The sequence below is a fragment of the Macrobrachium rosenbergii genome, chromosome 36 (assembly GCF_040412425.1).
Source record: "Macrobrachium rosenbergii isolate ZJJX-2024 chromosome 36, ASM4041242v1, whole genome shotgun sequence".
In the NCBI taxonomy this organism is placed as follows: Eukaryota; Metazoa; Arthropoda; class Malacostraca; order Decapoda; family Palaemonidae; genus Macrobrachium; species Macrobrachium rosenbergii.
In genome coordinates this window covers 894,860-918,478 of record NC_089776.1, presented here as the reverse complement: position 1 = coordinate 918,478, position 23,619 = coordinate 894,860, and the positions used below count along the sequence as shown (strand labels likewise).

Here is a 23,619-nt window from a genome sequence, read left to right as displayed (position 1 = left end):
CCTCCATTCTCGAAGGGTTTCATCACAAACACCAGTTATTTCATGCCCTGATTGACAACTCACATGAGCATTCAGCTCTCTAAAATCCAATACAGGTCTCAGTTTATTCTTAATAGGCTGTTCAACAGCCAGCAAGGGTATAATACCCGTTTCACATCTTTCCAAGGTACTAAAATACCTTCTCTGACCGACTGCTCAACTTATTTTTCAAAACCTTGCTTCTTGTTACCCTGCAAACCCTTTCTCACAGCAATCTACTTCATTAGTGAGAACTTGTGGACTAGACTTCCATTTCCATTCCACTGTCCAATATTGTCCATCACATGTAGCATTAAAGTCTTTATCTTTAACTACTTCAAGTCTCCTCTAATTGTGAACTTCTGTTTTGGTTACTGATTGCTCTGCAACTGCAGCACAGCTTCTGACCCCAAATTCTACTTTCCTACCTTGCCACCTGCTACTACACACACCACCACCCATGTGGTCCATACACAGGGTTTGTCATTGGTTCTCTCAGGCCTTTCCAACTCCATCTGTTCTCCTCAGGCTCACACTAACTGGCCTTTAAAGAAACCTCTTGGCCTCATGGCCAGTAAACCAGTTCAGGCAGGCTAGGAAACAAGTACAGGGCATGTAAACCAATATAAACCAGAATCTTTGCTGGCTCCCAAACAGCCAACAAGACAAACAAAGCAGTTTACCTGTTAGTTTAAATTACAAAGGTTCCCCTCAAACAAGTACAGCATTTTGAAAACCACCTCAAAAGTGTTGAAAGGACAAAATTACCAAGTCAACTGTGATAGTGCTTTGCTGTATAGATATTTTTTTTTCTTCAGACAGCTGTCTTTGTTCATTTTACTAAGAATGACAGTTAAAGCAGGACTGAAATATTCTACTCTCTGTCTCTCTCACACACACGCACACACAAAACTCCAGACTGTTCTGTTTATGGATGAATAGATTTCTCCATTTCTAGAATTTTCTTTGAAAAAAGTCTGTGTGTGCGTGTGTGTGAAAAAAGCCTCTTATAGTAAACTCTAAACTATTCAATTGTTCTGTTAACTGATGAAAAGATTTCACTATTTCTACACTTGGAAAAAATCTTACTGCGGTCTGAAGACCAACATACATTTACAGTAAGGACAAGGGTTGTGCAACCTTGAAGAGAGTGCAGTGGCTGAACCCTACCCAAGAAATGCTCTGAGGTAATGGTGGGACCTCTGTATCCGGAGGGGAACTATAGTGTTTTGTGTGGTACAAATTAGCAGTCCCGAAAGCTCTCGACAGGCCTAGCAAGCCAGAGAGCTTCTGGTTAATTGCTCAAGAAACGCACTTTTGAACTGCCTCAGGACAGACTTTTTGGCAACGGATGCTCGGCGCATCCAGGCTCAGAATGGAAAAGGACAAGGTCAAGGAAAAAGAATATAAGAATAGGGACAATCAGTCTTCAAACCCTCAGAGGAAAGGAGGAAGAAATATTGATGATGATGCAGGAAAGAAATATCGATATCCTTGGGTGATGTGAAACCCGCTCATCAGGAGAGGGTACAAATTGCTGCACGACAATCATCAATTATTGTATCGAGGAGGTATCAAGCATGACATGGAGTTGGTGTTATTGTAGGCTAAGAACTAGCAACATGGATCTGACATCTCAACCACAAAAGTGACCGAATTACTAGATTTTCTTTGAGGATAGGCAGACGAGAAGTAAGTTTTATGCAAGTGTGTGCACAACAACAGGGACGTCACAGGTAGAAAAAGAAGAATTTTATAAGTTCTACAAGAAGTTAAAAGAATTTGTACCTTATGCTGAAAACATCATCAATATAGGAGACCTAAATGGGCATGTGGGACAAGATAGAACTAGCATAGAAAACATACGAGGGGGTTTCAGTATTGTGGAAAGAAATAGAGGAAGGAGATGATTGAAGTTTTTGCCTCAGAACCAGATGGTGATAATGAATTCATTTTACAAACACCAGGGAAGTAAAAAGTGGACATGGTACAGTATAGATGAAATTCTATATTGAGGGCTTACACTGAAATGTCCACGACTGACTTAGCTCTCAGTAATAACAAGAACCTTTTCGAGATGTTAAGTGTCCCATCTGTATCACTCAGCTCAGAGTGTTGATTATGCCTAGTAAAACTAAAAATACATAAAACTAAATTCACCAAAGCTCAGCCGAGGGAAAGATTTATCCAAGAAAACCTGAATCATCCAGATTATACACCCCATAGGGGAGTAGTGACTTCAGTGCACCTCGTGCTGGGCACTGTAGGCATTACTTAAGGTTCTTTGCAGCGTCCCTTTGGCCCCTAGCTGCAACCTCTTTTGTTCCTTTTACTGTACCTCATTTCATATTCGCTTTCTTCCATCTTACTTTCCACCCTCTCCTAACAATTGATACATAGTGCAACTACGAGGTTTTTCTCCTATTACACCTTTCAAACCTTTTACTGTAAATTTCCGTTTCTGCTCTGAATGACCTCATTGGTCCCAGTGCTTGGCCTTTGGCCTAAATTTTACATTCAATCAAGGTTAGCCTATCAAGAGAGCTACAAGAATGAAATCTGAGAGAAAAGACAACAGCAGCATAAACGGAATAACTCAAACGATAAGTGGAATGGTTTTAAAACAGGAATTACAGCCGTTGCTTTGAGTGTAGTTCAGACAAAAACTGTAAGAAGTCACAATAGAAAATATATCCCTTGGTGGTCACCAGAGCTGAAGGAAATGTGTGGCAAGAAAAATTTAAACTGTTTATAAAATGGATGAATACTAGGACTGAGGACCATTATAGCTACAAGGAGGCTAGCAGAGAGGTGGAGAGGGTGAAGGCAATTACAAAAATACAGAGTTTGATAAAAATTGGAAAGAATTGGGAAAATGATCAGACAGGAACCAGAAAACTTATATACAAAACTGTCAATAACTACAGAAAAGGAACCCACCCCCCTACTTAATCAAATAAAACACCCAAAGAACAGAAAACTGTTGGCAAATACAAGGAAAGTAGAATTAGGTTGGAAAAATTATTTTGAGACTGTTATATATACCCAGTGGTGATCTGAATGAAGAAATGACTTTTGATTTCCATACCAAAGCCAGCACAGAACCTGACCTATCAATAAGAGAGCTAGGAGAGGCGCCTGAGAAAATGTGAAATGGCAAAGCTCCTGGTGTTGCTGCAAACATTTTATCATTTGTGTGATCAGTGTATCCTGTGTGTGTGTGTGTGTGTTGGATAATCCTGCTGTTAAATTTAAGCCAAAGGCCAAGACCTGGGGCCTATGAAGTCATGCAGTGCAGAAAGGGATACAGAGTAAAAAAGGTGAATGGTGTCACAGAAGGAAAACCTCGCAGTAACACTATAAAACAATTGTTAGGAGAGGGTTGAAAGTAAGATGGAAGGGAGAGAAACGAACGGAAGTACAGTAAAAGGAAAGAAAGGGGTTGCAGCTAGGGGCTAAAAGGACGCTTCAAAGAATCTTAAGTAATGCCTACTGTGTACAAGGGTTATATTCCAGCCATAGGTTGACCCCAAAGCCCATACAGTATCTTGAAAGCCTCAGACTCTGAACCAGGGCTTTCCTGTCTGTTGATAAAATAACCTGGCTTAAGGGTGGCAGAAATACTTTTTAATATTTCATTCAATTAACAATTTTAGTTGTTGTCTTGGTTACTGATATCTAGAATTTCCTGCTTACAACTACTTTCTATACTGTTGATGTTTTGGGGGCTGGCTTTATGTTAACTATAGTTTGCTTAGTAATAAAGACCCTAAACTACAGCCTGCACTTGAATATGTTCTTTTCTAGATATCTTATGGCAACCCACTATTCCACTTAGTTCCTAACCTATACTAACCTGTACTTCACATTCAAATTAAGAGATTTATTTAAAAATATATCATATCTAAAACGGCTGTATAGCCAAAAATACACAGTGCAGCTGACAAATACAGAAGTCTTGACAAAGTCAACTTAAAGGTATTTACTCAGTATTTTTGCAATAACTGCATAATGTCACCCAACCAAATTTGTAATGCACCAACCCAGGACTACACATATATTATTTGATACCTAAATCATTATACCAAGAAAGGTTAAGCTATTAAGACAACCAGCAATTGCAGTCACACCATCCACTCTGCAATAGCTTGATCATTGGTACTAAGTCCACTGTTCTTTCCAGCTGCTTTGCTTCTTTAACAGAGTATATATCTGTGGTTTATTCAGAGCTGGTACAGTATTCATCCCAGATGACTAATTTGTTGCCTTACAATGATCATCAAACATCAGCTGTCAGTGTTGGTGCTATTATCATGGTCGTTCAGTCATACATTGGAGCTTTCTTCCTAAAGGTATACAGTACTTAACCACAATGTTTTGCTTCTATTAATTTATTTAACACTTGTTTTTAATTGTGTTCAATGTTATAATTATAAAGCATTTGTTCTTTACTTTAAACAGTTTTACTACTATCCTATTTTTCATGCTAACATTGAATAGTGTATAAACGCCTTCGGAAATTCTAGGGTAGTTTGATTCTACAAAAACACCACATGCATGTTTTGAATGTCAAACATACGTGAAATCATTCTTGAAGAAACACTGACTGTGAAGCTATATGAAGAGGGAAATGTATCGGCCACAATTGCTGCATGAAGCCTGTACTACTACTATTCTCAGCACTAGGGAATGGTGCTATCAAAGAAAACAATGGCCACTTCGAAAAGGTGTGACAACAGATAGAAGGCAAGGGCATGAGAGTATAATGTCCAGAATGTGATGGAAATACATTCTGCCCAGTAGGTGGGAAACAGTTTGTGTGTGATCTCAAAGGCCTTGATGATTTGGACAAGAGCTTAAGAGGAGTTAGTCAGAAATATACATAAACACATCAGCTCAAGGACCAGCAAGTAGGCTCTGGTAATCATGGATAAAAGTCATAAATGAAAGTCTGGACTAAGCGAGAATTCAAGGAGAAAAGTGCACGGCACAGGATACTGGAAAGATTAAAAATTGCAGAAAGGACCCACAGATAATGGCTACATGAAAAGCAATAGACAGAAGGCTCAGCAGCTGGGGCTGTACAGAAGCCACATAAAATGTCGCACGCCATAAGGAAAATTATAATAAAAGTTGACAAATTATGTAAAACATCTCAACTCTAAAACACACCTAAACCTTCTTGCTACTGTCACAACAGGAAATTAAAAAATACCATGTCCATGTGGGTCATCAGCGCTGAGAAACTCCTGTGTAACTTTCAATTCTCAGACAAATCCTTGCATATCAATACCTAAAATCCTCCATCACCATCTTTACCCCTTGTAGAACCAGAAAATCAACAAAATACCTACCACACTGTCAGGATGTCCAATTGTCAACATGCATTCCAGGCTTCACTTTACAAAGATCATTACTTTGGAGTTTCATAGTTTGTGTAAATCTGAAAGACAAAAATATATATATATATATATATATATATATATATATATATATATATATATATATATATATATATATATATATAAATTTTCATAATAAAATTTATCAATTTAGATACTTACCTACTGTTAGAGTTAGCTTATATCTCCATTGCCAATAGGCAATTCAGCATTCAAACATAAGATCGAATGGCTGCCCAGATGACTACCTGGTAAACCTGTTTTCCACCAGGTGTGTTTTGAATGTTTTAGCTCTTGTCAGAATTCTCCTTGACAGCCCACTAAGTTGTGGGGATGCTGGGTGGGGTCTACTTTAACAGTAAGCAAGTATCCAAATAATAAATTTATGACAATTTATATAATTTGGAGTGAATCTTACCTGCTGTTAAAGTCAGCTGATCCCCACATTAAGAAGAGGATGGTGTTAGTGCAGCTAGACAAGATCTGCTCAGCCAGTCGAGCTAAAGGTTTCTTGCACGAAACCCAAAACATTCTAACCTGATCTGGAATCCTTTCTGGATCTTACTGCCACCAGAAATTGGATTCCATGCAGGGAGCAAGGCTCTCAAACGTGTGCAGCAAAGAGAAGCCTTAAGGAGAAAACCACTTCAATTCAGCCCAAATGAAACAGAACCGGCGTGAGGGGACCCTTGTGCCTGGGTCCAAAAGCCCTATAAAATGACACTTCGAAAGATTGTTTAGCAATGGCTCCAAAGTACTCCAGGATGACATTCCTTCTCCTGCTGGAGTGTGCGTTGCTTGAGTTGTAGATGATGTGCCTATGTTCTGTTGGTCCTCCTGCCCCATGGACTGTGTAGATGAAGTCGGGGAATCTCTTGCGTTTGTTGCCGATGTGGATAGGGCCGTGGATGATGAAGGTTCGGAGATCTCCTTCGATTGTCGATTCGTATTCATCATCACTTCTTGTTTCCTTTGAAGTGCTTGTTCCTGCTTGCTCCTGGATGGATGTATAATATTTAGGGCAAAAGCCCAGGCACTGGGGCCAAGAAGGCCATTCAGCGCCATAATGAAGAGAGAATAAATTATGATTAGGTTATGAATTCATGAAGGAAATGATTAATAAATAAAATTATGTGATGTGACCAATAAATAAGGGTATGAAGTTTAATGAATCATGTGACATATACATAGTAAAAAATTTAATGTCATTAAAATTCTATGTGATGTAATAAATATATTAAGAAATAAATTAAATATTGTTAAAAATTTTAACACACTTTAAAAAAAGAGATGATAGCAGAAATGTCTGCTTCATCTCCCAAAATATTAGAGAGGGATTTACCCTGGAGATGTCTTTCTCTTTGGTTAAAATATCTGGGGCAGACCACCAGAATGTGCTCCACTGTTAGTGTCTCGTCACAGTAAGCACACTCTGGAGGGCTGCTTCCTTCTAAAATAAACTGATGGGTTAGACGAGTGTGCCCAATCCTTAATCTGGTTAAAATAACCTCTGTTCGTCTGTCAAGCTGGAATGACGAAGACTACAGCAGTATATTATCCCTAATATTTCTATATTTCTTATTATTGGCAAGAAGAGAAGTCCACCTTTCTTGCCATTTACTTAAAACATAAGATCTAATGGGACCTTCTAGGTCTGTATGAGGCACTTTTCTGAAAGAGGTTTCTGATGAAACACTAGCAGCTTTCGCTTCCCTGTCTGCCATCTCGATTCCGCGAATCCCCACGTGAGAAAGGACCCAACAGAAAGAGACTGATTTACGTTGACAATATATATGAAAAAGCCACTCCTGAGCTTTTTGAATTAATGGATGAAAGCTACAGTAATAAATTTTTTTAATAGCTTCTAAGGTGCTTCTAGAGTCTGAGTATATGACAAAATTAGAGTCTTTGAAAAGCTAAATCTAGGGCAGAGACTACGGCTGTTAATTCGGCAGTAAATACTGATGCAGAGTCAGGTAATTTAGCTGTGTACGCTGTATCACCTAGGATAACAGCGCAACCAACACCACTATCTGACTTTGATCCATCTGTATAGAATTTTGTAAAATTAGTATGGGTAGCATCGTGCTCTAAGAATTTTCCCCTAATCTCTTCTACAGTGCAGTCCTTTTTGTTAAACAGTTTCTTACATACTGATGCTTCTGGAATAAGCCATGGAGGATTTACAGGATATTCTACTTCCAGGACTTTCTGGGATTTAAGATGATTATTCCTAATATCCTCATTCAGTCAAATTTGGAATGGTTTAGAAGCTCTTGTACCAGAAAAACTTCGAGAGTCTGTTTCCTTTAGTGCTTCAAAGGGGGGATTTTTAGGAGCACTTTTCATTGTAGTCATGTATCGCAACCCTAGCTCTTGCCTTCTTAGATCAAGGGGAAAATGATCTGTGTCAACATATATGCTTTCAACAGGCGAAGTTCTAAAAGCCCCTGAGCATATTCTCAACCCCATGTGGTGTACAACATCCAGTTCCTTTAGCTTGGTTTTACAGGCTGAGGAATAAATTTGACAGCCATAGTCTAGCTTAGATCGACACAGTCATATAGCCTCAGAAGGGATTTCTTATCAGCCCCCCACCTAAATCCAGAAACAACCTTTAAAATATTCATAGATTGTTTAACATTAAACTTTAGGGCATTCATGTGGCTAGCCCATGTTAATTTATGGTCAATAGTCGTCCCCAGAAATTTAACTTCACTTTTGTAAGGAAGGATGGACCCTTTTAAACTAAGTGTGGGAACCTCTTCCACACGACGGCACCTGGTGAATCTTACTGCAACTGTTTTGGAAGAGGAGAATTTGAAACCATTCTCATCAGCCCACTTAGTAATAGCATTAATAGACCTTTGCAAATGTTTACATACATACAATGAATCATATCCTGTGCAGTATATTGCAAGGTCATCGACAAAAAGCGAGCATTTAACAGGGTGAGATTTTTTTAACCACACTATTTATTGCCACTGAAAAGTGTTACACTTAAAATGCTTCCTTGGGGAACTCCTTCCTCCTGCATAAAAGGTTGGGAGAGGGAGCTTCCCACTCTTACCTTAAAAAGTCTGTCTGTTAAAAAGGAATATATAAACTTGATCATTCTTCCACACATGCCCATCTTGTGCAATTGTTTCATGATGCCAATTCTCCAGGCAGTGTCATATGCTTTCTTTAAGTAAAAAAATATGCCAATGGTCTGACACTGTTTGGCGAATCCTTGCTGGATTTGGTTGGTCAGCCTCAGCAGGGGATCAAGGGTAGAGCAGTTTTTTCTGAAACCAAATTGAAATGGCGATAGTAATCCTTTGGTTTCCAGGTGCCAAACTAGTCTAGTATTTATAATTTTCTCCATCAGCTTACATACACAGCTGGTAAGAGCTATTGGTCTATAGCTGGTGGTTTGGGAAGCATCTTTATTAGGCTTTTTAATAGGAACAATTATGGATATTTTCCAGTCCCTGGGTAAAATTCCAGTTTCCCTTATTTTGTTTATAATCTTTAGTAAATATTTTTTGGCATCATCTGGGAGGTGTTTCAGCATTTCATATATGATTGTATCCTCACCTGGAGCTGTGGATTCACTTGAGGAGAGTGCCTCACGAAGTTCTCTTAGGGAAAATTTGTAGTTGTATGGTTCAGATTTTCCCGAATCAAACTTCAGGCACATTTCAGAATTCCTAATTCTTTGAAATTCTGGAGAATAATTGTTAGGGCTGGAAACTTTAGAAAAGTGTTTTCCTAGCTCATTGGCAACTTCAGTGGGCTCTGTGATTAGAGTGTCATTTATTTTTAATGAGGGTAATGGTGACACAACAAATTTTCCACTCAGTTTCCTTATTTTGCACCACACCACTTTTAGTGGGGTCTTGGAGTTTATTCCATTAATATAGTAAAGCCAACATTCTCTTTTGGCTTTCTTATACCTCTAGTTTTGTAATGTCTGTAGCACTTCCTAGTCACTTTTCTCAAGAATACCACATGTCTTATTCCACCAGGGAACTGCAGGTCTAAGAGGTTTACCTTTTGTTTTTGGAATCGAGCCTTCAGCACTCTTCAAAAGTAGATTCAATAAAGTAATCATAGGCATCTAGATGAGAATGAAAGGACTCAAAATCCCTATCTAGATTGACACCCTTACTGAATTTTTCCCAGTCTGCATCTTCTACCTTCCACTTGGGTAAAACTTCAGATGGAGCATTCAGAGCACATTTCTAATGGATCGGGTAGTGATCACTTCCATTTAAATCTTCATTAACAGACCAATTAAAATCAAGGTGGATACTAGTTGAAGAAATACTAAGGTCCAGTGCAGAGAAATGATTAACGTGAATGTTGTGGAAAGTCATTGACCCATTATTATATAGGGTAACATCATTCCTGTCAATAAGGTCTTCGATTAATTTCCCTTTGCTAACTAAAAACCGACTTCCCAAAGGGGGTTGTGGGCATTAAAATCACCTAGGAGAAGTAAAGGAGCTGGAAGTTGATCAATTAACGACTGAATATCTCCAATGTTAAAAGCAAGGTCTGGTGGAAGGTATAAGGAGCAGATTGTTATCCTCTTTTTCCAAAATGACTGAAATAGCGACAGCTTGTAGAGTTGTATTTAATTGTATTGTGGAGTGCTGTAGAGATTTATTAATAATAATTGCAGCACCTCCATGGGCACGATCACCAGTTGGGGGATATGATTTAAATATTGAATAATTTAGTCCAGGATTATAAGAAGAGTTGCCTAACATTGTTTCCTGTGGGCATATAATACCTGGATTGAATTCATACATTAAAACTTTAAGGTCTTCTGTACGGGCTCTGAGACCTTTGCAGTTCCACTGAAGGATATCGAGCATGAATGCTAAGGTGGTAAAATGTGCTACCTCCCACTCCTTGGAGGGGAAGTACTGTTCCTAGGGTGAAGTGGGAAATTCTCTTTCATAAGAGATTGTTTTCTAAATCCCTTTTCATCTGAATTGGAGTTCAGGGTCTTTGGTTGATCTTCATATTTTTTATTATGAACCTGATGTTCAGAATTACTACTGTGATTCTGTGCACCACTAATCCTATTTGTCTTAGGGCGGCAAGACTGAATTGAACTCAGATGTTTTTGTTCTGAATCTACTTTTGGAACCACCTTTCTAGGAGGAGAGATCTCTTCCAAAACACTGAACCCATTTGAAGTTTTTATTATAAAGTTACCATTATTTGGGGAAGTATTTCATGTGCACTTCTTGGTAGTTGCAATTGTAGCTTTATTATTATTTTTGTTTGTGGCTGTGAAGATTGATGGCTCTGAACTGGGATTGTTCCTTTAGCTTATTTTTGTTTGAAGTATTTTCAGAACATCTTCCTGAATTATTAGTTGATTTTGACACCCTCATTTTTGGAGATGCATCGGCAGCTGTCATAGAAGTGGCATTTATATCGACTTTTGGAAGATAAATTTTCTGTGCTTTTGGAAGTACAATTTTTTGGTATTGGACTTCAAAGCACTTGCCGACGAAAGTTTCTGACCAGTTTGGAGATTATCATTATTATTTATAGTTCGAGATATAGCAGGTCTGTGATATCTAATATCAGATGCGGTTATTGGTGGCCTTACATTGCTGGAAGTTTTCATAAGTTTTATTACAGAAGCATACGTAGAGTTGGCACTTTTGTTTGCCCCCATTACCATGCGCTTTGCTTCACTAATGCTATGTTCATTATCAGCCACTGCCAACACTTCTTGTTCAAATTTATATCTGGGACAAGCCCTAGAATTTGGAGTGTGATCACCCTTACAGTATTGGGCTGCTTTGCAATCATCAAAATTATCGTGCTCTGCAGAGCACACAGGACATCTTTTATTGTTATCGCAAAAGTTTTGAATGTGGCCATATTCAAAGCATTTGCGACACTGTGTAGGATTTCTTTTATATTTTTTAAGCTGCATCCTCTCATGGCCAACAATGATGGTATCTGGTAGGTAATTGGAGGAGAAGGTTAAAAGGATAGCTGCATCCCCACCCAGTTTTTTTACATGAGATACACAAGGAGGACATCAATGGAGAATCTCCTCCTCTTTAAAAACATGCAAGTCTTTTGAGTAAACTACCCCTTTCAGTGTGTTGAAGAATCTGTGAGATGAAATGCATTCAGTATTTCCACTTTCAGGAGGTTTAAAGTTAGATAGCAGAACTGCTTGAGTCTCATTACCAGCTTTTATCAGAAGGTTCTTTCCATATCGTTTTAAATTTCCAATGGGAATGGAACCAACCTTGCTCTCAATGCATTCAGCGGCTTTTATTAAATTTTCCCTCCCTCCTTGTAGATAGCAACATGCCATAAAGGGGGAGGAAGAGCTCTGGTACATGGGGCTGGTCCATGTTCTTCAGTCTTACGAATAAAATCAAATGGCTCATCATTTAAGTTTTTCACTGAAAACATTTTTGTGCTGAGAACCAAGTTATTTAGAATGTGACCATGGAGTCTTTGTTGTGCCTCACTAGCTTCCAAGGGAGAGGAAAATTTAACAAAAGCAGAAAATGACTGCTTATCTTTTTCTAGAATTAATTTAATTCTTTCCACTTTGCCAAATTGTTTTACTACACTGTATAAACATTCATAATCTAATGACAAGCCTACATTAGTGCAATAAATGACCCTATTATTTGAATCAAATCCACCAGATTTACTAACACCCTGGTGTCTCAGTGTTTGGTTCTGTCCAACAGCCAAGCTCATATCCATGCTCATGCCAGAAGTCGTTGCCAGTGTCGTTAAGTCGTCGGATCCAGGGAAGGGAGAACTAATAGGCAAATCCATAAATTTAAACCACTCCACATGCAAAAGTCCAAAAACAGCACACCCGACACCCAAGACCCCGACCCCGACAGCATATCAAAAAGGGCAAACTGGGAAGCTCTACTGTCCAGCTCCCCCACCCCAACATACTCCCAAAGTCCACGAAGAGACCCCAAAATGCCAAACATGCACACATCAGACCACCACACACAAACTGGTTCATCCACCCACCCAAAACTGGATCAGTCAGGTATTCGCATTCTCCACCAATGGCACAAGTGAGAGTTGACTCCCAACAGTCCACCCCATGCCCTACCCTTTCAGGATAGCACCAGTACACTTGCAGTGGCCCAAGTATAAGCCAATCCGCCTGCTGGGAGTTCTGCCCCCACTAATGGGGACTGACTCCCCACTCCAACCTTACTGGTGAGCTTCCGGACAAAAGCCAGGAGTCCCACCTCCAAAAACCAGCACCCCCTGGATTCCAATGGGCTGATCCCTGGAGATGGTTCCGCCCTCAAGATAGCAATGGGAAAAATCTCATCACCATCTCTTAGGTCAAAACTATCTCAGGTGGCGACTCAATCACCATAACTCCCACAATTAGCTTCGAATGCAAACCCCTTCCAAAAAACGATCCCTTCTCAGACTCACCTAAGCAGTAAAATTTTGCGAATGTGGAAATGTCCATGCCATTTAAACCAAAAACTACGTAGGATGATTCGTCAGGACCCGGGCCCAAAGGCCAGGGTCCCTTAGCCCCTCACCTCGTCAAGGCATCCTACTCGAGGGGGCTTGCTCTTGGGTTGCTTGGCGGCCAGCTTCCTCTGAAAGTCTTCCCCTAGATCCCCCTCTACGAGATGTTCTACTGACAGTTCGCCTAGCTCTATTTCTATCCACCTTCCTTGATCCCACTGATTCGCTTCCTGAATCCTCCCCATCAGAATCCTGTCCAAAAAGATCCTTGAGTGTGTCGAGGCGTCTGGTTGATACGTTGTCCATAGATCTTGGTCTGGAATGTACTTGTTTATTTGTTCTATTTTTGCGTCTGTGTCCATCAGGTACTCATATATCAGATCCAAGATGCTGCTTCTTATTTGGTGGCTCGATATGGTGATCATCTCCACTGTTAGCCTTATTTTGTTTCCCATGATCTTTGTGTATGTTGATATGCTCGGGCCTATTCTCTTTAGTGGTTCTGGGATTCCTTCTATTGTGAACCATACGAAGAGTGTGTCCAGTTTCTGGAGTTCAACAAAGTCTGGGGTTCCAGTCATTGCAATCTGATACCTCCTCCCCTTCATCTGTTTTCCATTTTCTATTGCAGTTGTCATTTCTGCCTTCTTTTTCTTTTGCATCGTCTTGGTCATGCTCATCGGTTGAGCTGTCTGAAGAGCTGGAGCTGTTGATACTGGATTCGGGGGTGATGGGGCTGGTGACCTGTGCCACCCAGTGGTGGAGGAGGTTGGTGAACTACGTGTGTTTGTGTCTTGTCTTTTTTCACTGGAGGTTCTTCTGGGTGAGTTGGGTCCAGAGGTATTGACTTTGGTGGTTGAGGAATTGGTGTTAGGGTCCTGTATACTTTCTGTGACATCAGATCTATCCGTGTTTGTAATGTCCTGCTCACTCTCGCTGCTTGATTCACCATGAAGTCTGGTTGTTTTGGGTCATGGTGCACCCGGTGCCAGTAGGAATAATCTCTTTTTAGCTGCTGGAACTCTTGTTGAAATGGCAGAGGAACTTTGAATTGTTGACCGTACACTGTTATTACTCTGCATTCGGGTATCTTCCAACCCATCTCCAGACTCAGCACTTGCCATGAGCTCCTGAAAGGGTTGGGTGGCTGGTTAGTAACCGAACTAGAAGAGGTGGCGGTGGTGAACTCACCCTAACCTCAAGTTTTAATTTGGTGTTTAACTTATCACCCTAACCCTAAGTCTGAATTTGGTGTTTAACCTATCACCCTAACCGAACTTGCCTCTCGGTGCGATGTAAAGTACCAGTAGATCTTGTTGAGTGGGTCGCAGTGCAGGGGATGGTCGTCGTGGATGGGTTGGGTGTTCTGGTCCCAATAGCCCTCTCTTGGAGGAAGTACTGGCTGGGTGTAATTTCTCCCATTTTCTTTTATTAAGCGAATAAATTCTTCTTTTATCGTTCCTTCTTTTGGTGTGCTAAGAGCCTATCAGCCTCAGCAGTAGAATCTATGTCACTTATAATGTTTTCTAATGCAGTCACATCCAGAGAACTAATATCACTTCCACAAGCACTGTAATCCAATTCTTGAAAGCACGAGTCCATTGTGTCGCCTTCAGAGGTTAGGGAGAAACTGAGCCGCCCTCAAACGTCAGTCCTCTTTTTATATCCCTCCTCTCACTTATAGTTGGTAGTAATCCTAACCCTAATAAACCAGTTCATACTGGATGTCCATGAACTCTGTAACGGTAAGGTCCTTAGGACCACATTTTAAATGCAAGGTAAACGTCAGTAGTCTTCACACCCACCCTGTCAACTATGAATGACACAGTACCATTCTCCAACCCCTGTCTCCAGGCAAGACGACTGACAACAGTGCATATGTGTAGTAGTAGTATTATTAGTGTATCCTAATGTCTTTGGGGGGGAAAATTCCTCCGTGACATCCACTGCCCTTCAGTACTTGGTCACACTGATGGGTTAATGTTTTACTATCAACCAAATTCTTACCCACAAGGCATACTGTAAGCAATACCCAACTAGGGGCACCCAGGAGAGCTGCCAAACCTAGACCTATGTGCTCATCACTGTTCAGTGTCCACCCTGAAATTGCTGTTATTATACTTCTATTTGAATGAGTATGTAAAGAGAATAATGAATAATTCATGAATGAATAACAGAAAGGGAAAGAAGTTTATTCTGCCACTGGGGGTGTCCACCCAGGGGGAAGGTGTCGGAAACAGGAGCTACAGACACAATGCACATTTCTCACATCATTACCAGACGAAAACCCGTTTATACGGAACATTAACTGCCGCTTGATTCCCTATGGATTGACGCGATATTTTACTTTCTTTTTGATGAATATTATCTATATAGATTGATAATGTGTATTAGTTATTGTCGCAATACCATCGACGTCTGGTGAATTACAGCAACATTTGAACAAATACTTCGAGATGGCCGGGACGCGGAGGGGGAGGGGGAGGAGGAGGAGGAAACTCGAAAGGTCATGATGTCAGCATTGGAATTTCCCCCTGAATTGATTGATAGATTTGATGTGCTCATTCAATGAAGTTCTTTGGCAAAAAGCATTTATTCAAGTTCTGTATATACAGTTCATTGAAAATGAAGAACAAAATAAGGCAAAACTGCTAATAAAAACCGTTGAGGCCCAGTTCACAAATCCTCTCTCTCTCTCTCTCTCTCTCTCTCTCTCTCTTCTCTCTCTCTCTCTCTCTCTCTCTCTACGTCAGTGCTACTCCCTTATGAAAGTCACTTTGGGAGCTAGCATAAACCAGCCACTACACTACCAATATATACAAGTAAATGATTAAAAAAATTTTCCCCATTCTAGTTTGTATACAGCCTGTATTAGCCATGTGGTAAACCAATCGGTCAGCCAATCAATCAGTCAACTTGTTAAAAGGTCTGTCCTGCTCACTATAACATAGGTCTAGGTCTTCTTCTCCTTCTTCTTAGTCTCTCTCAAAACAGCCTGACTCACCTGCTGTCGTTATTCATTTCAATATAAACCGGCATCTTAAGGAGATAAACCCTCCATTAAACCTCAGTGTTTGAAGTCCAGCAGGGTAATATGTAAAACCTCGTGCCTGGACACTTTGATTTGGAAAATAAAAAGAGCTATTCCATTTTGTGTATTGAGGCATCGGTCTAATATCTCCTGCCTTCATTACACTGACTCCTCCGGTTCCAAATGCTCAGCTGGCTTCAACTTCGTCTTCTGATACGACTGTATCACAAGCACAAGGTGACCTTTACTATAATACTTCAGTAAATTCATTCCTATTAAAACTCAATTATAAGTCATTTCATTCCTGGTTACATACATTAAAGACAAGTGCAGTGATCATTATTGTGTCCAGCTGAAGTCAGGATCAAAATCTTGCATGCGAATGGTGTTGACATATTCTTTTCTGAGCCACCCAAGAGTCTAGAGATATCGTTGACTTGGGAAGATGGAATTGGCCTTGCCTTGTGATGCCACTGAGATGTGCTGTCTTCCTCCATCAAGAAGGAGAAGAAGAAGAAGAAGAAATCTGGAGTCAGGAAATCACGGCTTTGGTGTGGGTTAGGAAAGAGGACTATGGCTCAAGTTAAATGATGTCTGAGAGAGAGAGAGACCCCAGGTTGCTGAAATTATATGATATAAATACGAATAAAGAATGATTTCATCTTTCTTGCGGCAAGACCTTCATTATCGAAAGAAAAGTCGAGTGAAATGTGAGGGCACAGAACGAAGGCACGCAAAAGATATAAGAGGTGCAAAATAATGAGGAGGAAAACGAGTACTGCTAGTTTATTCAGAACGCAGGCCGCTTATAAAGCAGCGTGCGGACATCACACAGAGGAATACAATAGGATTCAGGTGACCCGAGGTCAATTACTCTCAGTATTAATTATAATGGAAAAATACAAGTAACATAAAAGGTAAGTTAACAAGAATTGACTTGTTAACATGTGCAAAGAAAACAGATTCAAATGAATTAGTAATAGATACATATTTACACAGGAAAATATGGCTAATTTCGCTTGACCCAATCTCGTAGGAGCGTTATCGTAGAAATAGGGCGGTTTACCACAGAAAACCTGCATAGCGGGGAGGTATCTGGCCCCGCCTGATGGGGGAAGGGGGCCTACAACGTCTACGTGGATGTGTCCAAACCACCTCCCCGGCTGGGGAAACTCGCCTATCCCTGTCTTGGTGTGACGCCCTATCTTGCTGGTCTGGCACCGGATGCACTTTCTCGCCCAGGCCGTCGCATCCTTCTGCATACCGTGCCAGACGAACTTCTCTGCCAGCAGCTTGGCCGTCGTCCTGCCGGAGGGATGGGACAGCCCATGGATGACATCGAACACTAGACGACGGCAGGAGGCGGGTACCAGAGGGCGAGGTTGGCCGGTGCTAACGTCACACAGCAGTGTTGGCCCCCAGGGGGTAAGGGGCACGTCCTTCCACTTGAGGGACGTTATGGCGGTGCAGTAGGCTGGAGTCTCTGGGTCGATGGTCTGCTCCCGGGCGAGGTCCTTGTAGTTGATCCCAAGTTGCACCACGTTGAGCTCGATCCTAGAGAGGGCGTCTGCTACAGGGTTCTTCCTGCCGGGGAGGTACTTGATTGTGCAGGTGAACCCCGCGATGGCCGCGAGATGCCGCTGCTGCCTGGAAGACCATGCATCCCCCTGCTTTGTCAAGGCGTGGACCAGCAGCTGGTGGTCTGTCCCGATTGTGAAGGGCGTACCATCCAGGAGGAACTTGAAGTGATGTACCGCCCGATACACTGCGCAGAGTTCCCTGTCGAAGGTGCTGTAGCGGGACTCTGCGGGGCTGAACTTTTTGCTGAAGAAGGTGATGGGCTGTGGGGCTCCGGCGATGATCTGCTCCAGGACGGCCCCACAGGCGACGTTGCTGGCATCCATCATCAGCTGAAGGGAGTCGTTGGGGTCCTGGTGGGCCAAGGCAGTTGCCTCGGCGTGACGGCGGCCTTCGTCAGGGAGAAGGCCTGCTGCTGGTCAGGTCCCCAAACTAAGGACTTCGGGTGGCCCTTCAGGATCTCCGTCGGGGGCCATGGTGTGTGTGACCCCAGGGATGAACCTTCTGTAGTAGTTGACCATCCCGAGGAATTCCTGTACGGCCTTGATGGAGGTACGGGTGGGGAACCTGGTGACGGCTGCGACCTTTGATGTGAGTGGACGGATGCCCTCCAGGGATATCTCGTGGCCCAGGAAGTCAGCTTTTTCGACGCCGAAGATGCATTTATCGAACCTGACGACGAGGCCATTCTCTTGCAGGCACTGCAGGACCTTTCGGATGTGCCGCAGGTGCTCTTTGGGGATCTGGAAAAAATTAGAATATTGTCTACGTAACAGACGCAGAAGTTAAGGTCCCCCAGGATGCTGTCCATTAGCCTCTGGAAAGTTGCCCCCGTGTTCCTCAGGCTGAAGATGGAGAAGGCGAACACGTAGGACCCGAAGGGCGTGATGATGGCAGTTTTGGGGATGTCCTCTGGAGCAACTGGTACCTGGAAGTAGGATTTTAAAAGGTCTAGTTTAGAGAACATCTTGGCCCCGTGAAAGGAGGCCGTGAGATCTTGCATGTTTGGTAGGGGGTAGTGATCCGGTTTAGTTGCAAGGTTGAGCCGCCTGTAGTCGCCACAGGGTCTCCAGGAGCCATCCGGTTTCTGCACCATGTGGAGGGGAGAGGCCCATGGGCTGGAGGCCTTCCTGCATATGCCTATTCACTCCATTTCGGCAAAAGCATCCTTGGCCTCCTGAAGGCGCCAAGGGGCAAGTCTTCGGAACTTTGTGTGCGTTGGAGGGCCCTTCGTCTTAATGTGTTGGTAGATGCCATGCTTTGCCGGGGCCCCGGGTACCTGGCGCAGTTCGGGCTTGAAAACGTTGGGGAACTCCTTCAGCAGCTGGGCATACTGGTGTGGGGCGACAGAGCAGATGGTGGGTGCACTGGGGCCTGTTGCCAGGGAGAGGGACTGGCAGGAGTCGGTGTCCAATAGACGCTTGCGACCGACGTCGACTGCCAGCCCAAAGTGGGCAAGGAAATCCGCGCCCAGGAGTGGGGTCCTCACGTCCGCGACAACGAAGTTCCACGTGTACCTCTGGCCGAGGATGGAGATCGACAGGAGTCTGGTGCCGTAGGAGAGGATGGGGGACCCGTTGGCGGCCGTCAGGAAGGCAGCCGGGTCCGGTGGGCATTTGCGGTCCTCTCTGGATGGCGGGAACACTGACCAAACAGCCCCAGTGTCAACCAACATCATCCTGCCGGAGATGGTGTCGCGGATGTAGAAGCCTAATGGTTTTGGACTCCTGGGTTCCTCTGCTGCCATGGCGGCCTGTTCTGTTGGCTGCCGCCTCCCCTGTTTTTTGGATGGGCGAAAGAGCAGGGGGGTTGGCAGTTCCGGGGTGTCCTTGCCATACTGCTGGTGGTAGTAGCAAGTCCGCGGTGGATGTTTCTTGTGGTGGTATGCTGGCTGCCTCCTGGTGACGGCGCATATCTCCTTCTCCGCATTATCCTCCAGCTGGAGGGAGCTGATGGGGTGTGCGGGCGTGGATGCCCGATTCGCTGCCCTTGTGGAGTCCGTCAACCACTGCGCCGTCCTGATCAGGTCCTCAAGCGGCATTGTGTAAGGCTCAAGGATCTGGGTTCGGACCTCCGGGAGGAACTGACGGAGGAAGATCTCCCTTGACAGGCTAATCTCCGACTGCCTGCTGCTGCTGTCTGTCTCAGGAAGGGTGAGGAGGTCCTGGATCACGCCCCAAGTTTCCAGGAGGTTCTGGTCATGCCAAGGGTTGTTGACGAGGTCAAGGGCGCGGGCAGGGAACAGGCCTCGACGAGAGAGGTTTTCAGATGCTGGTAGGTGACGGGGCATGCGGCAGACACCCACGGGACGAGCTTCCTGTAGACCTCCTCTGGGAGGGCGTTGATCGACCCTGTAGAGCCATGATGATGGGTTGCTGTGCGTGAAGGGTGGCAGCTTTATGGCGAGGGCGGACTTAGTCTGTTCTGTCGGAAAGGGCAGCGCGCGGGGAGCGGGTAGCGGCGTGAAGGAGAGCGTGAGCCTTGGCGCAGGGGAGGGCGCAGGCGGGTTGTGCGTGAGGGAGATATCTGAGTCCGCGGAGGTCGCAGTTAACTGTATGTGGGAGGGAATGTCCGCGTCCATACTCACTATTGCCCTCTTACTTGGAGTGGGTTACTCACGTCAATACGCACTTGGGAGAGGACACCGTATGGGTCTGCTAATGACGCTGGTGATCTGCCAACGAGAGTCAGCACGCCCAAACGCTTTGTTAAAGCGCCGTATTTAGGCTGTTAGGGGCGTGGGGTAGTTCATGGAGCCCAGACTAGGTCGCTGTATGAATCCGCTAATGGCTTCGGGAACCACTCCGGGGGTCACCACTATAAGAGGTGCAAAATAATGAGCAGGAGAATGAGTACTGCTAGTTTATTCAGAACGCAGGCCGCTTATAAAGCAGCGTGCGGACGTCACACAGAGGAATACAATGGAATTCAGGTGACCCGAGGTCAATTACTCTTGGTATTAATTATAATGGAAAAATACAAGTAACATAAAAGGGAAGTTAACAAGAGTTGACATAACAACATTCTAACACGTGTGCAAAGAAAACAGATTCAAATGAATTAGTAATACAGTAGATACATATTTACACAGGAAAAATATGGCTAATTTCACTTGACCCAATCTTGTAGGAGCGTTATCATAGAAAACGGGCGGTTCATCACAGAAAACCGACTCTACAAAGATGTTTCTGTAATTATTAAGCGATGCATGCAATGAATAGAAAGAACACCTCTTGAACACAATGATAACCACGGGCAAGGAAGCAAAAGTGATGAAAGAAGGCTTATCCCAATCAGCAGGTTTTGATGAGACAATGAACATTTCTAGCTGTTCCATCCATCACATGTTGATCCCTACGATCTGGATGTGGATGCTACAGGTAATTTCATTAGGCCTGAGCACCATGGTCATTTTTCCAGTGTCAGGGCAGAGTAGAGCACATCAAATAGCTTCTGTTACACAGTGCACAACTATTGCACACGCTCACGACTGACGATGAAATGTTATGCAGTACAAGTGGATGGAGAGACAAAAGGTGTCTTTATTTGGTTTATCATTGTCATAATTTTTATTAGGTTGGTTATATAAACTACAAATGACATAATTATAATTTTTCATTTGGATTCTAATACTCGATATTTGCAGGTCAGTAAAGTTCACAGGTAGCCTACTACTTTGTCATGAACTGCTTTGTTGTGTACAGACAGTACACGGCTGTCCCTAAATCTCCTTCACCTATTGTTGACAGTTTTGTTGACATGTTGTCAACACAATACCATTGGTTCATGTTCTTTTAGCAAGCATTGTACTTCTGTAATCTGGTCTGCAAACCATTGGCATTCCATTGGATAATATAGCTATTGGTGTAAGAGGTGCAAAAAAAACGAGCAGGTAAAAGAGAACTGCTGCTTTATTCGAGATCCAGGCAGTTTATATAGTGGCAGACTGGCGCCGTGCTGCGAAAGACAATGAGATTGTGTGTGACCTGAGGTCGATAATAATTAACAATAATTTACAGCAAGCAAGTACAATTTACAATATAAAAACAGACGGAATTCCAATATGGATATAATCTTGATGCCTGCAAACGAAGAAATACAAGATACACAATTGACAACAGGTGAACAAAATACATACATAGTTTAAATGACTGAAATCGCGTGACCTGGCACGTTAGGCGTGACTAATTGTATAGGCGAAGAAAATGGGACGCCACCATAGAAAACTTGCTCAGCGGAGACTTAGCGAATGACACGTTCGATGGAGACTCCGCTGACGGCTCTGTAGGTGGCTTTACAAATACTACCCCCAAGACGTGGGACACGTCTGATCAGTCTGCGTATCTGCTGGGGCGCTGGAGGGTGCCACGGCTGCGGGAGAGCAATGGGGGAGCACCCTGTGCGTGAGGCTACCTGACTGCGGGTGAGGGCAGCCTTTTTCTGGGGCGGCCACGCGCCCGCTGCTTGCGGGGGCCCGGTTGCAACGAAGGGTGGCTAGTCAGGGGGTGCACTGCGGTGACATCTGCATCTTCCTCCAGGAGGGCGGGCTTTACCCGATCTATCGAAACCCAATCGTTCCTCCCAGGAAGTGCAAGCAGGAATGCCTTGTTGTTCCGCTCCAGCACACAGAAGGGGCCCCTGTAGGGCCTGGTCAGTGGCGGGCGGACGGCGTCATCCATGACGAAGACGTGAGTGGTGGATGCCAGCCCCGGCGGTGTGAAAGTGGCCGACCTGTCGGTGTATGTACACTTGCAGGGGGCGAACTTGCCGACCACATCGCAGAGCCTCTGCACTGACAGGTTGTGGCGATCTTCTGTCACAAGTTCGCCCGGGACCACGAGGGACTCGCCATAGGTTTTCTCAACTGTGGACGGGGTGCCGTCAGCCCTGGGAGCAGTTCTCAAACCGAGGAGGACCCACGGCAGCTGATATTTCCAATCCTCGGCGGTGCAGTGGGCCATGAGAGACGCCTTCAGGGACCTGTGAAACCCCTCGACCAGGCCATTGGCCGCCGGGTTGTAAGCCGTGGTGGTGTGATGCGTTGTTCCCAGCAGCCGAGCCAGGGTGGACCATAACTCCGACAGGAAGGCGGGGCCCCTGTCGGTTGTGATGTGGTCCGGGATGCCGAAGAGGCTGACCCAGCTGGAAAGCAGGGCCTCGGCACAAGCGCTGGCGGTGGCTTCTTGCATCGGTGTGGCTTCAGGCCACCGCGTTAAGCGATCTACCACCGTCAGGAGATATCTGGACCCGCCTGATGGGGGAAGGGGCCCAACGACGTCGATGTGGATGTGACCGAAGCGCCGCTCTGGCTGCGGGAACTCGCCTACCCAGGACTGTGTGTGACGTCCCACCTTGCTGGTTTGGCACTGCAGGCACTGTTTCGCCCAGGACTTGGCATCTTTCTGCACTCCGTGCCAGATGAACTTCTTTGACAGCAGCTTGGCCGTTGTCCTGCCAGAGGGATGTGAGAGGCCGTGAATGATGTCGAATACCTGGCGGCGGTGGGAGGCTGGAACCAAGGGGCGGGGCTGGCCAGTACTGATGTCGCAGAGGAGACTTGGGCCCTCAGGGGTGAGGGGCACGTCCCTCCACTTAAGGGACGTGACGGCGGTGCGGTAGGCTGGGGTTTCTGGGTCCGCGACCTGTTCCCTGGCGAGGTCTTTGTAGTTTACCCCGAGCTGCACCACATTCATCTCGACTCTGGAGAGGGCGTCTGCCACAGGATTTTTCTTGCCGGGGAGGTACCTGACAGAGCAGGTGAATTCCTGACTTACTCTAATTTTGACAATCAAATGAACAGCATCTTTCCTTCATGAGTTGGGGGTATTATATACCTATTACAGAAGAATGGCCTTCTGCTTATACGAACTGCATATGCATTTTGAGGTGGTTCTAATGAAAAGGTTACTTGGACACCCAGTATGAGTTTTCATGTGCCTTTTGAGAACATGGGATAGAATTGAATTAATATCAATCAAGCACTAGGTCATGCAGACCATATGGTGCTATGTTATGCTATTTATAGATAAAGTATGATCAAAGTTAGTGATTGATAGGTTATATTTGATGAAGAATGAAGTTTTCATAAAACTAATA

General features: G+C 44.0%; 1 long non-coding RNA gene across 1 annotated transcript in view; it reads right to left on the bottom strand.

Annotated features, from left to right (window-relative positions):
• The window catches only part of LOC136856542 (uncharacterized), a 51,395-nt gene that overhangs the window by 1,168 nt on the left and 26,608 nt on the right, over positions 1 to 23,619 (bottom strand). The window contains exon 2 of the long non-coding RNA XR_010858388.1: positions 5,373 to 5,461. This is a non-coding gene — a long non-coding RNA (uncharacterized lncRNA). The remainder of the gene's footprint in view (positions 1 to 5,372; positions 5,462 to 23,619) is intronic.